We start from the raw sequence: 16,209 nt of genomic DNA, 5'->3' as shown, positions 1-16,209 counted from the left end.
CATTTAGGGCTGAGTATTCTTTGGTCCTTTATTTTTGTGCTTTTGCCAGTTGTGTGTCTACATGTTAATCATTATCTACTTCAAATAGAAAATTCACTGATGAGAACTGAGAGATGCATTAATCTACATGGTATAATGACAAGCAATTAAGGGTTGGTTTTATGCTATCTACTTAGCAAGATAATAGTGGCAAGTTCTATCATAGGGCTTATGACTTGCCTAGTCATAAGTTCTTGCCATGATAATGGTACTAAGTATGGTTTTATCTTGTGGAGTGGGACTTAAATCAAATAAGAAAGTGTTTTTTTACTTTCAAGATGCAGCCATGGGCATTTCTTGCCAGGTGAGGTTGATCATTTTTTGATGAGTATTTCCCATCTTTTTGTTTTGTCTAGGCAACACATCTTTCTGTATCCCAGGCTGGGATGGATCACTTGTTTTCCTTGTTCATCATCCCAAGTGTTGGTTTTACAGATGGGCTTCACAATTCTGCTTTACTTATGGTGATGGCTAGCTTGTTACATGGTAATAGACAAAATACAGGGTCAGTCACTGGTTTTTGACTTTTAGGTTTTTCTCTAATAAACTGAGGATGCACCAGCAATATTTTTGTCTTCTATTTAAGGATTTTTCATTCCCCTATTTAAGCATTTATTACTATTTTCCTGAGCAAATTTCTGTTTATTCCTCTGTGTTGCTGTACACATTGTTCAGTACATAAAAGGACTCACTCTTCAGTCTAAGTTCAAGCAATAGTTTCAGTTATATTTGGGCTTGTATGAAATCCAGTACTAATTTATCTCTTTGCTCTGTACACCATCTGGTTCCTGTATACCTTTAGAGAATCACCATAGAAACTCATCTTGGTAGTTTCTTGGAAATAGAAGACCATGACCATAATATCTTAAGATTCTAGAGCATGATCAAGAGGCCAAACCTAGGAATAGTTAGAATATAAGAAAGGTCTCAGTTTAAAAAGTAATAGAGAATATACATATATACATACATACATATATATGTATATATATATGTATATATATATATATTTCCTCTATGAGGAAAAATATATTCAATGAAATTATAGCAGAAAATGTTCAAATGCTAAAGAAAAAAAGTGATTACTCAAACACAAAAGATATTTAGAATCTCCAAAACATAGGTCCAGAGATGAACCTCTACATAACCAAGTCAAAGTGCAAAAATACAAAGCAAAGAAACAATATTAACAACTACCAAAGCTGACTCATTAACGATATTAGAACTCTCATCAGCAACTTGAAAAGCCAGGAAAGCATCAAACAGTACAGTTCAAGGCCTGGAAGCAAATAATCTCCCAAGATTGCAATATTCAGCAAATCTGCCTCTTAAAATCGATAGAGTAATAGAGTCAGGACAATCACAAAGTTAGGTAGATCATGGCTGTCAATCCCCAGCACTGTAGAAGACATTTAAAAGGATATTATACAAAGAGGAGGAGAGGCTCTATCATGAAAGCAGAAGAAAGAATGGATTTCAGAGGAGAATATTTACAAAGCAGAGCAAAGAAGGAATGCATACAAGTCATAGAGGAGAGGAAATGATAAAGAACAGTAAAGCAGCTGACCACAAAACAATTAACAAATTATCAGGAATTAGCGAACTTCTTTCAGTACCTTTAACCTTAAAGGTAAATGGTCTCAACTCACCAGTACAGACTCAGACTGGTTGAGTGGGCTATAAAACAAGACCTAGCTATCTGGTTTTTGTTAAGCAGCATGCCTCTTGAGTAAATACAACCACAGATTGAGAGTAAACTGAAGGAAACACCATCCAAAGACCACCCCGCCTTTGGACCCATTCCATCCACAAACATCAAACCCCGCCACTATTGCTGATGCCAAGAAGTGCTTGCAGACAGGAGCCTGGAATAGCTGACTAAGACAGATACAGATACTCACATCCACCCATTGGACTGAGCCTCGGGATCACAATGGAAGAGTTAGGGGATGGATTGAAGGAGCCGAAGGGGATTGTAACCTCATAGGAAGAACAAAAATATCAGCTAACTGGACCTCTCCAAGCTCCCAGAAACTAAACCCATCAGCCAAAGTGTATACATGAGTCTGTCCATGGCTCCTGCTACATACGTAACAGAGGACTGCCTTATCTGGCATCAATGGGAGGGGAGACCCTTGGTCCTGTGGAGGCTTGTTGTCCCAGTGAATGAGGATGCTAGAGGGTTGAGGTGGAAGTGGGTGGGTGGGTGGGGGAGCACCCTCTTAGAGGCAAAAGGCAAGCAGGTAGGGGGTGGGAGGTTTGCTGACAGGAGACTGGGAAAAGGGGACATTTGAAATGTAAATAAATAAGATAATTACTTTTAATAAATTATGTTAATCTACCAAGTGGAAGGGCAAAAAGTAGCCAACATAGTTATTCTGATACCAGAAAACCAGAGTTCTAGCCAAAACAATGCAGGAAAGGAAAAGGAGGCTGGTATATATTAATAAAAGAGAATCATTCATCAAGAAGATGCAAAATTATAAATATATATTAAATATTGGGGATCCCATTTTTTTCTTTTTGAGATACGGTCACATTATATAGCTCTGGCTGACATGTATCTCTGGGTAGACCAGGATGGGGCATCCAATTTTACACAACAAATAGTAATGGAACTAAAAAGGACGATAAATCCTGACACAAAGCTAGTAGAGGACTTTAATACCCCACACTCATCTTTAGTTAGATCTCTAAACTAAAAGACAACAAACTTCAGACTTAAGTTTCACTATAGATCAAAAAGACCTAGCAGACGTCTAGAGATGTTTCATCCAACAGGGGCAGAATATATATTCTTTTCAACAGTCCATGGGATCTTTTGTAAAACAGACCACATTCTGGTCCACAAATCAACTCTTAACCAATACAAAAGATTCAGAATAATTTCTTCTTTCTTATTAGATCACAGTGCAAAACCCAGAATTCAGTAGCAAGAAAAACTACACGAATACTTGGAAATAAACAACATTTTTGAAAGATCAGTCAGTACATCTTTGAAGAAATCAGACAGGATATTAAAAAAAAATCAGCAAATTAAATAAAAATGAAGGCATAGTCTCCTAGAACCATTGTGGTATAGATAAGGCAGCTCTAAAGATGAAAGCTTATATCTTTTTCTGTTTATAGTAAAATGTCAGGAAAAATCTCAAATAATTAACCTAATGTTATATTTAAAATATTTAGATACATGGGAAGAAGTCAAACTCCCAATCAGCAGAGGAAAAAATAGTTATAGACTAGGGAAGAAATTAATGACACAGAGACAAAAGAACAATGCACAAAAATAAAGTTTTATGAATAAATAAACAAGATTCACAAGCTCCTAGCCAAATCTACCAAAAAGGAAAAAACTGAAATTGATAAAACTAGAGATGAGAAGAAGGTGGTTACAATAGATTCCAGTGAAATGCAGATATTCATTAAAGGGTGCATTGAATATTTATACTCCCCAAACTGGAAAATACAGAAAAAAAATAAATTTAAAGACATATATGAAACCAAAATGATATGAATGACATAGAAGAAGGATTATTGATAATGAGGAAACAATTTATGACTGACAGGTTTACCCCCAAATTCTACCAAACTTTTAAATAAAAATGAACACCAATGCTTCTCAAAGTATTCTATACACTAGAAAGCGAAGGAACACTACCAACATGATTCTCCAAAGCCAGCAATACTCCTGTATTGATATTGGATAAGGACACAATAATAACAACATGGTTAGACCAATTTCTCTGATGATCTGTATACAAAATTCTCAGTAAAGACCCTGTAGCTGCATTCAAGAACACAATAGCATCATACACTGTGAGTATTTGTTATCATTCCATGAATGCAAAACAATAAATTGAGAGTAACACAAAAGTTAATATAAGGACAGATATAATAAGATTATCTGACTATCTTTAACAAAGGTCTTCGACAGTTTTATCACCCCATTATGATACATATCAGGAAGAAACTAGGAGTAGGGTCAACATTCCTCAGCATAAGATGGCGACATGTGACATGTCTACAAACAACATCATACTAATTCGTGAAACACTCAGAGAATTTACTAAAAAAATCAGGAACAAGGCAGTGTTCACTACTATCCCTCTTATAGATCTTTGTGTTAGAGCATTAAATCAAGAGAAGTAAAAGGGATACTTATAAGAAAGAAAGAAATTTTTTTCTATTGGAAAATGATACTATAGTATACTTGAAAATCCCCAATGGCTCCACAGAAAAAGCTCTTGAATCTGATAAATACTTTTACTGAATTATTACAGTATAAAATCAGCATACAAAAATCAGTGGCCTTCTACATACCAATAATGAATAAGTAGAGAGTAACAGAAAAAGAGCCTCTAATTGCTAAAACAAAACACAATCAAAGCTAACCAAGGAGAAGAAAGGTTTTATAATAGATGTTTACAACACAGGATAAAAATTTGAAGGCACTAGAATATGGGAAGACCTCCTGTGCTTATTGATTGGCAAAACCAATAATGTAAGTGGTTATTTTACCAAAACCTACAGGGTCAATACAAATACCATTGAAATCTTAATTCTATTCCTAAAGATATGGAAAAAGAAATCCTGATGTTCATATGGAGTCAAATATCAATAAAACCTGGAATAACTAGTTGACCTTAAGCAGAAAGAGAAAGGTTCTTGATTTCATAGAGAACACCTGATGTTAAATTATATTATAATGTCATAGTAACCCAATTGTATAGTGTTAGCACAAATTCAGACATACAGGCCAATCTAATAGAATAGATAATTGTAGTGACAGCTACAGCCACCTAGTTCTTGATAACAGTGTAAAAACCACATTAGAAAAAGACAGCCTCTAGATGTGGATGTCTGCATGTTGAAAGATAAAACCGGATCTATCTCTCACTCTGCACAGGAATCAGTTTAGAATGCATCAAAGCTTCATTACAGGATCAGAAAGTTTGAAACTTCTGGGGGAAACATGGAATATATAACTATAAAACTATAACTCTATAAATAAAACTTTCTTATCTGGTCTGATAATGCTCCCTCCAATAGCTAAACACCACCTAACAGAAATCCCATCTTTTGAGTGTTTGATTAGGGTTGTCCAAGAAATTCCCAAACTATTAGACTGTTGCTGTTGTTCTTGACTCCCGGAGGTGGAAGGTAAGTTCCTATTGCTGAAGATATCATACACTTCAGACACAGGGCTCAGAGACGCCTGAAATGGAAATGAGTTGAATGCCTCCCACCAGAGGAATAGTTGGTGTCTGAAGACACCATGCAAGCTTCCAAAGGAGGGAAGCAACCTATAGTCTTAACCAGCTATGAACCTATGAACTACAATAATGACCATCATAACATGATAACTCTAATGGTGGAGTAGTGGAACACATATCTCAGTAGTAACCAATAGCTCTTTAAATTGGACTTCAGGCCCATTCAACATGAAGAAAACTGAAACTGGTCCTGGAAACCAAGATAATTACCTACTACCAGTGAAGTCATAGACCTTGAAGAAGAACCTACAACCACCACTTTACTGGAACCAATATAATTCCTAACTACATTCTAAATATTTGTCCGTTTACACACAGATAAGTGTAGTTCCTTATCAAGGAAACTTCTCTTTGCAACAAATGGAGACCATTACAGAAGCCTACAACTAATCAAAATGCAGAGTTGTGGAGTACAATGAGTACAACCTGCAAAACAACTCCCATTCCTAAGCCGAAGGGAACACTGGTAGAGGGAACAGAAAGATGGTAAGAGTCCAAGGATGAGGAGTTTTCTGTGACACTGTATTTCCTAGTTCTCTCAGAAGCTACACAAATAAAGTGCCACCAACATAACTGCAACAGGGACAATAACAGTAGACATACCAGAATAGACAGGTGACAGACCATGAGCCATCAACCCTACACAAAGAACTACAGGCTACTAAACTATACAGAGAGTGGGAAGAATAGAACTACAGGCTACTAAACTATACAGAAAGTGGGAGGAATACACTTCTCCAGGGAAGACCATGCCAGTTCATTATTCAATATCAAATACCATTCTTTTTTTTTCTTTTTTTGTTGGGTATATAATACCATTCTTTAAAACGTTCTTATGAATAAAATTGTACAGACTGAGCAAGTCAGGTATATTTAACATACACACACACACACACACACACACACACACACACACACACACACACTTAACAATTAATGAAAAAGGAGACCATGGATTTGAAAGAAAAGAGAAAGAAATCTATGGGAGGGTTTAGAAGGAGGAAAGAGAAGGAGGAAATGATATAATCATGATACAATTTTAAAAATAAAGGAAAATCTAAAAAATCTAAAAGTATCAGAGATGCTACACCTGTGAAGTCTCATCAAAATGCCTGCCTACAGAAGACCTGGATGAGGATGACACCAATGGACATGGCAATATGGAAATGTCACGTGGTCTTAGCCAAAGACAAAGAAACTTAGGCAATTAAGGGAAGATGAGTGCGGGAGAAATAGTCTTTCCCAGGGAAAAGTATCCACATTTATTGTCTAATACCAAGTGGTAAGCTTTGGAATCATATGCATGTATGTAACATTATATAGTGTGATCAAATTATCTTACATATTTAAGAATATATATATATATATACATACATATATATATAATGTATATCAATAAGAAAATAGAGTCTATGAATTTGAGGTAGTATAAGGGAGAGCAAGGGAAATGTTTGAGAGAGCAATGGAAATGGGGAAAATGATGTTACTATACTTTAATTGAAAACAAACCTAAAAGAATTGCCATGAGATTCTACCGCACGTAAGTCAGAAAGGCTGTTGTGAAGATTGAGAATGACAGTAACCTCTGACAAAGGCATGAGGAGGAAAGGACACACTATAGTTGGCAATGCACACTGTTGCAGCCACTATCATGCTAGAGTTGAACTACCTAGCTGTACTACCGAGGTAGTACTCCGCAAAACACAGCGATATCTACATATCCATGTCTATAACTCACAATAGTTGGGATATGGAACCAGCTGATGTGAATGAAGAAATGTATATGTATACACTGGCATTTAATTTAGCAACAAAGAAAAATGATGTCACAGCATTTGTGGAAAATGTTATGAAACTGGAATTGTCTATGTTGGGCAAAATAAGTCACACTGAAAAAAGACAAGTACACATCTTCTCTTATTTATAGGAAATAAGATTTAAATTATGTATGCATATAATATAGGTATATATGCATTTTATCTATTATATGTATATGTGTGTTTGTAGGTCATAAAGCTAAAAAAAGGATCCAGAGAGAGAGAACAAAAATCTTAGCAGAGAGGCAGGAGGGAAACTACAATCATGGAATATATATTATATGAAAGTGAAAATAGAAGTGGGGCTCTATTTGGGAGTACTGGGACATCAGTCTGGGCTAGATTTGATGGTCTGAGGGAATACCCCCACCCCTGTAGGCTCATATATTTGAATGCTTGGTCATTAGGCAGTGTGTTCCTTGACAGGGATTAGGAGGTATGGACTTACTGAAGGAAGTGTGTCACTGACGGTGGGCTTTCGAGTTTCAAATGCTCAGGCCATGACCAGTGTCTGTCTCTTCCTGCTTCCTTCAGATGGGGACATAGAACTCTCAGCTCTCATGCCTGCCTACATGCTGCCATGCTTCCCACCATGAGGATGATGGATAAAGCTCTGAAACTGTAAGCAAGTCTGACATAACTGAGAAAAGCAGTTGAGGTGGTGTGGGCAGCTCAAGGTTGATGAAGAGTTTAAATCTGTGTGAGGGTAAACAAGAGTTCTCCGAGTGAAGACTGCGAAATAGGGGCTGCACTCACCATATCTTATGCATTATTCATTTATCTGAAGGCACATGGGTAGGAGCTGTAAGTCCTTGACGGTCTCATGTATACTCATTATAAACGGAAGCCGTACAGAGGGTTTTCTGAAGGGACTAGTTTAGTTCCAGATAAATAGCTCCTATCACAGCTTGAGATGCAAAAAAGGAAGATGGGATTCATTTACCTTTTTTTGTTTTCTTTTAACAGACAGTGCAAAAGAGAAGAGGGCTACAATCTCTCTCTCTCTCTCTCTGTCTCTCTCTCTCTCTCTCTGTGCATGTGTGTGTCTCTCTCTCTGTGTGTGTGTGTGTGAGTGCAAGGAGAGATCTTTCAGTTCAAAACTGCTTAGACAGGCAGAGAAAGTCTATGCTGACACCATGCATCAGAATCACAGATTGTTTTTCCATATGTTGATATCATCTAGTTCTATTTTAACCTTTAAAGACAATGTATTTTTATTAATTCTTTGAGAATTCATACAATGTATTTTGAATGAATTTGCCCCTCCCCTAACTACTCCTATAATAACCCCCTCTTCCCTCCTCTCCCTTTTCATTCGACATTGAGTCTTCTATTTTTTTTTCTTTCCTCAGTGGATTTCAGTTTGTGTTTCCTATCTATTCTTGTGAATGGGGTCTTCCTACCAGGGCTCACATCATTAAAGAAAAGTGATTCTCTCCTAGAGATGTCAAATGCCAGTAGCTCCCTAGTGAATGGCAGGATTTTGTGTACACCTTCCATTGTCAGAGCTGGGATTCTGCCTGTCTTGACCTTGTGCAGGTCTCATGAATGCTATCAAAGCACTTTTGAGTTCATATGGGTTAGTGCCTTGTTGTGTCAGGAAAATACTGTCTCCATGATGTTACCTACCATTTCTGGTTATTAAAATTTTTCCACCTCATCTAACTTGAATAGATCAGAGCATCTGTCTGTCCTCATCAGACAAGTTTCTTCTTTAACAATCTCCATTAACATGGAGACTCTCAATTGGTCCACATGCAAAGAAATAGGGACTCTGGAATAAGGCTGCAGAGATGGCTCAATGGCCAAGGGCACTTGCTGCTCTTCCGGAGGACCTGAGTTCAGTTCCCAGCACCCACAAGGCAGTTCACAGCTCTCTGTACCTCCAGTTCCAAAGGATCTAATGCTTTCCTCTGGTCTCTGTGAGTACTGCAGAAATGGGGCACACAGACATATGTTCAAAATATCCCCAAACCATAAAGTAATAAAATAAAATAACATTTTTTTTTAAAAGAGACTGTACTGTTCAGGCTTACACAGAACATACAGGTCACACCTCTTTCTCTTAGTGATTTTGAGTCAGCTAATTCTCTTAGAAACACAGTATGATCAATTATGTTGTGGTATAAAATACAATATTGAGTCAACTACTGCTTCAATGTAATTTTTCTTTGTGGGTAGAGGCTAGACTTTATTGTTGTTGTTTAATTCTTCTATGTGCTTTTGAAGTTGGCCTTTCATCTTCAAAGTGCAAATTTTTTTTGCCTTTTGAAATTGCATAAATATAGAATATTTAAGATTAGCCTTTCCTGCACTGAATCCAGTAGAAAATTAGACTGGTTACTCAAAAGAAAGTGACTTCTCTACAGGGTCCAGTGAAGTAAAGCTATGTGATGTGCACCCACATATTTTCCCTGGTATCCATGATTGCCATTCTTTGTCACAGGGAAGTCATCTCCTGTTCAAGGCTCCTCAGGTCTCCAATCTGAATCAATTGCCTCTTTATTCAGGCAGTGCAGGCATTGTCTAAAGGGACTCAGCATGTTACTCTTATGTTTTCTAACACATGTATTTGGTAACATGAAAAATGGTTTCTCTTCCTCCAGTTGAGAGGAGGCTGCACATATCACTCATCTTTGTGTCTCTAGAACTTACCAGACTCCATGAGGCTGAATAAATATCTATTGAATAAAACTATCTGCTTCCTACAAATCATGGCACAAGCAGTTTAACTGAAAGAAGAGTCATTTAGCAGTACCTTACACCACCACTGTTGATCTGCATTATGTCCAATTCATGAACCCCAAAATTATTCGAGTGAACAAAATAAGATGTTTCAAAATATTTTACAGCTAAATTCAATTACTCTTTTTTTTTAATTAAACAAATAAGGCTGGTAGTAGAACAGTTTTTATTTAATGCATAAACATATAAGTCCCATTATTAGAGAAATTATTGGTAAATATGGTCAATGGTCACATCTATGTATTAATTCTTTAAAAATCAGAAGCAGTAATTAGGATAGACTCTACATTCTCTCCACTACATTGTGAAGTGTCTTGTGTAGTCATATTCTATTGTTGGAATGACAGCTTGAACAAATTTCAAAAAAATTAAAAGATACATATGAACACCAAGCTCTCCCCCGCCTTCTGCAACTGTCTCAATAATTTTCTTCATCACTTCAGCATGCCTGCATGGGTGAACTGAACACATAGGAGGTGGTGGGAGATGAGGATGGTTTTCAATGGTCACTGTTTTCTTCACATGATCTTTACTGATGTCTTCATACATGTGCTCAACTGTTAAAGGCTGTCGTTGCTCATCGTAGCCAAACAACCATAGCCGTGGTGTCTGGTAATATTTGTCATAAGTGATGTACAGGTCGTAAGTCTTCGTTTGTAAAATAGCATCTTCACCTCCAGCATCAGCTTTAGCTTTACAAGCTTCCACTATTTTCCTTGTGTCTAAGGTAGCCTCATCTGTTTCCAACAGTCCACTCTCTTCATATTCTTCCATGTCTGCAGCTTCCCCTTCATCTTCCTCCTCTTCTTCATCACACAGTGCTGAGCAATCTTGGAGTTTTATACTGTCCTTGCTTTCCAGTGTAATCTCCTTAACTGCTTCAGTAATTCCTGTAATACCTGTGTTGTGGTATGTATCTACCCATCCCCCATCCCCATCATCTTCTTCAATGATAGCCTCCAATTCATCGGAATATTCCATCTGTTTACACCGTTTGTAGCATGGAACATTTTTGGTTACCAAAAACTGTTTCTCTGTTGGTAGATATGCTTTCACTTTCAATTCTTTGCCTGTAGCCCATTGCCATGTGGGACAGTGGTGGACTAAGTGATCTCCAGCTGCCACAAACTCTTCTGGGGTGATTACACCCGTTTCCTTAAACTTTGATTCCTTGAGGACAGGGGTCAGGTACTCGCCACTTCGAGAGCCTTTCCCTTCACCTTGTTGATCACATTCTGCATCCTGGGACTGGGGCAGCGATGGGGCAAGGAGGGGCTGTCGCAATTCGGGCCAGGGAGTCAAAAACTGCCCTGGACGTGCCCGACTGGCATCGAACCCCGCAGCGGCACCGGCCCGACCGTGGGGGAGGGGCGGCGGCACACGGAGGCCAGGCCCAGCTGTCACCTGGCCGCTATGGCAGAGGCCCAGCGGGCTGAGCGAGAGACGGGTGCGCGCGCAGCCCCTGGCCTTCTAGAAGCTGTCTTTCGTTTTCCGCCCCCCCCCCCGCCCCCAAGCTCCTCAATTACTCTTTATTACCCCTTTGTCTTGGGTTATTTGGGCACTTGGAAAGAATAAGTGTGTGAGCCATGTAAGAGCATATATTAAAAATGAACTATTATTTTTCTATATGATTTTTCTAACATATCCTTAGATTATAATTTATTTCCTAATAATGCTGTGTTTCTAAAGTAGCAAAGGCCAGTTCTAGGAATACAGTAATGAATTAAAAAAAAGAAATAAAAACATTCTTACAATACTTCCCAAATAAAGATACTGTATTATTATTCAATAATAAATATATGAATGCATTTAAATTCATGATAAATTCTTTAGAGAAAGTATACATGTGTACACAGTGGGATGCAGTATAAGAGCTCTTGGAGGAAATAACATTCATCTGAAACCTAGAGAATGTCTTGGTAGAAAAGATTTTCACATCACTATGGGCCTAACACTAATGTGAGTAACTAACAGGACAAAAGCTGCATGGAGCAAACGTACTGGAAGTGTGCTGTGGGAATGATATATTTACAAAATTTTAAGTTGGAAGAGTAAGGTATAACAGGAGTCCCTGGGGTCTTATACATTATTTTTCAGAGATTACACTGTGTGTGATTTACTTTGTTAAATATGTTATAAAACCACTCAAAATTTGTAAGCAGATTGCATGAGAATGTGCATTTTAAGAGTATTACTTTGGTTCATGGACAATGAGTTTGAGGACAAGGCTGTCCCTAAGGAATGTGGTTGAGAAGATTTCTCTGATAGTCTTGGCTCAAAGTTGAAGTGTCTGGGATAAGAACTGCAGTGGGGTTGGTGAGAAAAAGGGATGATTGATATTTCTAGGGAAGATAGTCAACAGAACCTAGTGATGGTTTGGATGTGGGTTAGAAAGAAGAGAAAATGCTCCAAATTGGCTCTTTTCTGAATTTGCTCTTTTCTGACTGTGCTTGCTGGTGAGTATACATGCTACTTACTCATGTCTGGGATGTTGCAAAGAGAGACATTTTTATGCCAGGCATGGAGACTAAAAATCAGAGGTCATTTTTTTTTTTTAATATTTTATGAGTTTAAAATATGTATGAAAACCTCAAACCAAAGACATGAAGTGTGTAGCTGGCTGTGTAAATACATTGGTTACAAAGGAAGAACTGGATTGAACCATACGTGTTTTTCCATCATTAACATAATAATTACATCAGGAAAGATGAATTAAGTCACTTGGAGAGTGAAGAGTGAGAATCTGCTCTGACTAACCCCCTCAGTAATTCAGCTATTTGGACGGCAGATAGAGGAAAGAGTTGAACGAGTATAAGGAACTAACAGAGGCTGATAAGCAAGTAGCTGAAATCTTCCAAAGAATGTCAACACAAGAGATTTATTTTCCTATAGTACAGAACATTGTCAGTCTTGTAGAATGCCAGTCAAGCTATTGTAAGAGAACTTAGAGTTTCCATGATGACAAGATGATAAGATGACAACCTGAATAAGAGGGACAAAGGGATCCACTTTCATCTCTCTGTGTCTATATCTAACTGGCCACCAAATTAGGACATTAAGGGTTTTCCAGTTCACCCAGTATATATTTTATCTTTCCCTCTTTTACTGTGCAAAAAGCCTTTTCGGTTAAGTGAAGTCCTCATTGTGTATTTTTGCTTTTATTACATCTATTCTTGGCAGAAAATAAAGAAGTTATTATCCAAACAACCATTATCTGAAGCTTTTCTGCTACAATTTTGCTGAGAAGATTCAGTTTCAACTCCAAAACTTTTGTTTCCAGTCCATTTTGAGTTGATTTTCTTCAGCTGATTTTGTGAATGATATTATGTAAGGGTCCAGTTCCTTGTTGTTTTGGCGTGTGGATATAATTTCATCAGTCAATTTTGAAAAGAACATTTTTTTCCTTATGGAAATTTTTATGAACACTTTTATTTATTTTTTAATTAATTATTTTATTTGTTTATATTTCAAAGGATATCCCCATTCCAGGTTATCCTGACACAAACCTCCCATTCCATCCCCTCTCTCCTCACTCCTTCATCAGCCCAAACACATTGACCTGCAAAGCAATACTAAATTAAATCTGTAGTGTGTGTGTGCATACGTGCATGTAAACATAATAAAAGTACTCATAATATAAGTTAACTGGACCACCAACAACCAACAACCAGAGTAGACAGGAAGGGCGCCATGACTCCAAATGCATATGTAGTAGAGGATGGCCTTATCTGAAATAAATGGGAGGGGTGGGAGGCTTGATGCCCCAGCATAGGGGGATGCTAGAGGGGTGAGATAGGAGTGAGTGAATAGGGGGAGGAACATCCAGATGGAAATTTGATGATGCATGTGTGGGTTCATTTCTAAGCTCATTATATATCAATACTGGTACATATATCTTTTTTCACTCGTCTCTTATTATGACTGTTCTAATTTAATATCATGTACTATTATGTCCCCAGATTATTTTCTTAGCTTAAAATGTATCCGATCACTAATCATCAGTGACTGTGATACAAAAACCATAGGGAATTATGACCTCACATTTGTTATTACAGAAAGATTAAAATCAACAATGTGAAGATAAGCAAATTCTGTATGATGTAAGTCCAAATATAAATTTTTACAGTATTACAGAGATAGTATGTTGGTGTCTCCATAAACTAGAGTTAGCAATTTTACTTCTGGAGGTATGTACACACACATACATGTACACACATGCACACATATACATGCATACACATGCCCACACAAAGTAATTGAAAGCGTTCTTAGGATTTGGAATTCCTACCTCACTGAAACATTAGTCACATCAGTCAAGATAAACAGTCAACATAAGTATACATTAGCCCGTGAATTATTTTAAAAAAAAGTAGTAGACACACAATGGAATACTTTTATCCTGGTGAAAAAAATACGTTGCTATTTTAGAAAACTATAGAATATTGTACCAGGTTAAATAAGCAAGCTATGGGAAGACAAATGACATACAATCTCTCCTGTCTATGTGTGTGTATGTGTGTGTGTGTATGTGTGTGTGTGTGAGTGTGTGTGTGTGTAAAGTCAAACTTAGAAGTTAAGAGTGGAGTATTTGTCACTGGAGGTGAGAAGAGGGTGGGAAACAGAGACTTATTAGTAAAAGGCTACAAAGTTTCAATTAGATAAAAAATGTGTTTTTAAGATCTACTGTACAGCCAGTGACTATAGTTAAAATTATTATATTGTACTTTTCAAAATTGATAAAAATTCCAAAGAGGCAAGTATATAAAAGTAATGAAGTAGATATAATATGCTACCTAGCTCAATTTAATCATTCCTTAAATATACATATGTCAAATACTAAAATACCCATTGTTTTAGTTAAGGTTTTATTGCTGTGAAGAGACACCATGACCATGGCACCTCTTATAAAAGAGAACATTTAATTGAGGTTGGCTTACAGTTCCAGAGGTTCAGTCCATTATTGTCATGGTAAGATACATGGTGGTATGCAGGCAGACATGGTGTTGGAGAAGGAGCTGAGAGTTCTAAACCTTGATCTGCAGGCAGGATGAGGAGACTGTCTTCTGCAGGAGGGGACTATCTTGCACACTGGGCAGAGCATGGGCATAGTTGACCTCAAAGACCACCTACACAGTGACATACTTCCTCCAACAATGCTATTCCTCCTCATAGCCTCCTTTCCTATGGCCAAGCATTCAAACACTTGAATCTTTGTGGGGGAAAACCTGTTCAATCCACCACAGAGATTAGCTAAGGGTAGCCACAAGTACTTTGCAGTCCATAGTAGTTGAGAGAGTATTGTTTTGTGTTCCGTAGCATGAATGGAAGTTTGATTTCAAGAGATAGGAATGTGTGGATTTCTGAGTCTTAGTTTCCTGAGCTCTTGAATATATCAAAACAATCTTTGTCAGGTCTGTGTCACAATAGGGCTTTTGTGAAGATCAATACAACAACATGTGAGTATTCTTTTTGATTTCTCTTTAAAAAATAAATGGGAAGTTTTATACCTTCTGACATTTCTGTCACATGATGCCTTTATCCTCACAATATAAACCCATAAATAGGAGCATGCCTAATATAATGAAACATTGCAGACAGTAATAATTACAGACAATGTAATAGGTTATTTTTGAGTGTGAAGCATATAATGTCCAGTTAAAGTCCATACAATTATGTGATTATGTGATTATGTGATTTCCTTTGTAATTTGGATATACTTTTAAAAATCACATTAACAAATACTAAAAGTTATATTTGCCTTTTGTAATTACAAAACAAATATAAAACAAAATATCCAATGTTAACATTAACACTTTTCATTCATTTTAAAAGGGTTTTAAACTTGTACTCAATACATTGTGCCATGTGTTTCTGCAAACATTTGAAGCTGGCCCAATTACTGTAAGTTTCTGCTATATTCTATGACATTCAATAATAACTTAAAGCATGCTATGCATTTATCCTGTACCAACACAGTCCATATTTTTAAACTATTTTTAACTACATTAGAAATATATGTATTGGACTACGAAGATCCCTTGGTGTTTTTGTGACTCCTAACAATGGGAGTGGGGGTATGTCTCTTTTGCTTCTCTTGAGATTCTTTTCTTCCTATTAGGATGCCCTGTCCAGTCTTTTGCCTTGTCTTAGTATATCTTGTTTTGCCTTGTTTGTCTGTCATTTCTTAGAGGAAGAGTGGATCTATTGGAGAAGGGAGGTTGGGGGTATGGGAGTGGAAGGAATGAACCTATTATATGAGAGAAGTATATAGCTTCCATTAAAAATGAGGAGAGAGAGAGAGAGAGAGAGAGAGAGAGAGAGAGAGAGAGAGAGAGAGA

General features: G+C 37.2%; 1 protein-coding gene and 1 pseudogene across 4 annotated transcripts in view; both read right to left on the bottom strand.

Moving 5' to 3' along the window:
• The window catches only part of Tacr3 (tachykinin receptor 3), an 84,662-nt gene that overhangs the window by 20,072 nt on the left and 48,381 nt on the right, over positions 1 to 16,209 (bottom strand). The gene's annotated exons all lie outside the window — the stretch shown is intronic.
• On the bottom strand, positions 10,021 to 11,127 carry LOC116093811 (annotated as a pseudogene). The gene has a single exon (XR_004119845.1). The product of XR_004119845.1 is annotated as a ubiquitin-like-conjugating enzyme ATG3 pseudogene (transcript).

Source organism: Mastomys coucha, unplaced genomic scaffold (genome assembly GCF_008632895.1).
Source record: "Mastomys coucha isolate ucsf_1 unplaced genomic scaffold, UCSF_Mcou_1 pScaffold16, whole genome shotgun sequence".
Lineage (NCBI taxonomy): Eukaryota > Metazoa > Chordata > Mammalia > Rodentia > Muridae > Mastomys > Mastomys coucha.
Note: the sequence above shows the minus strand (reverse complement) of the source record. Positions and strands in the feature narration are given on the sequence as shown.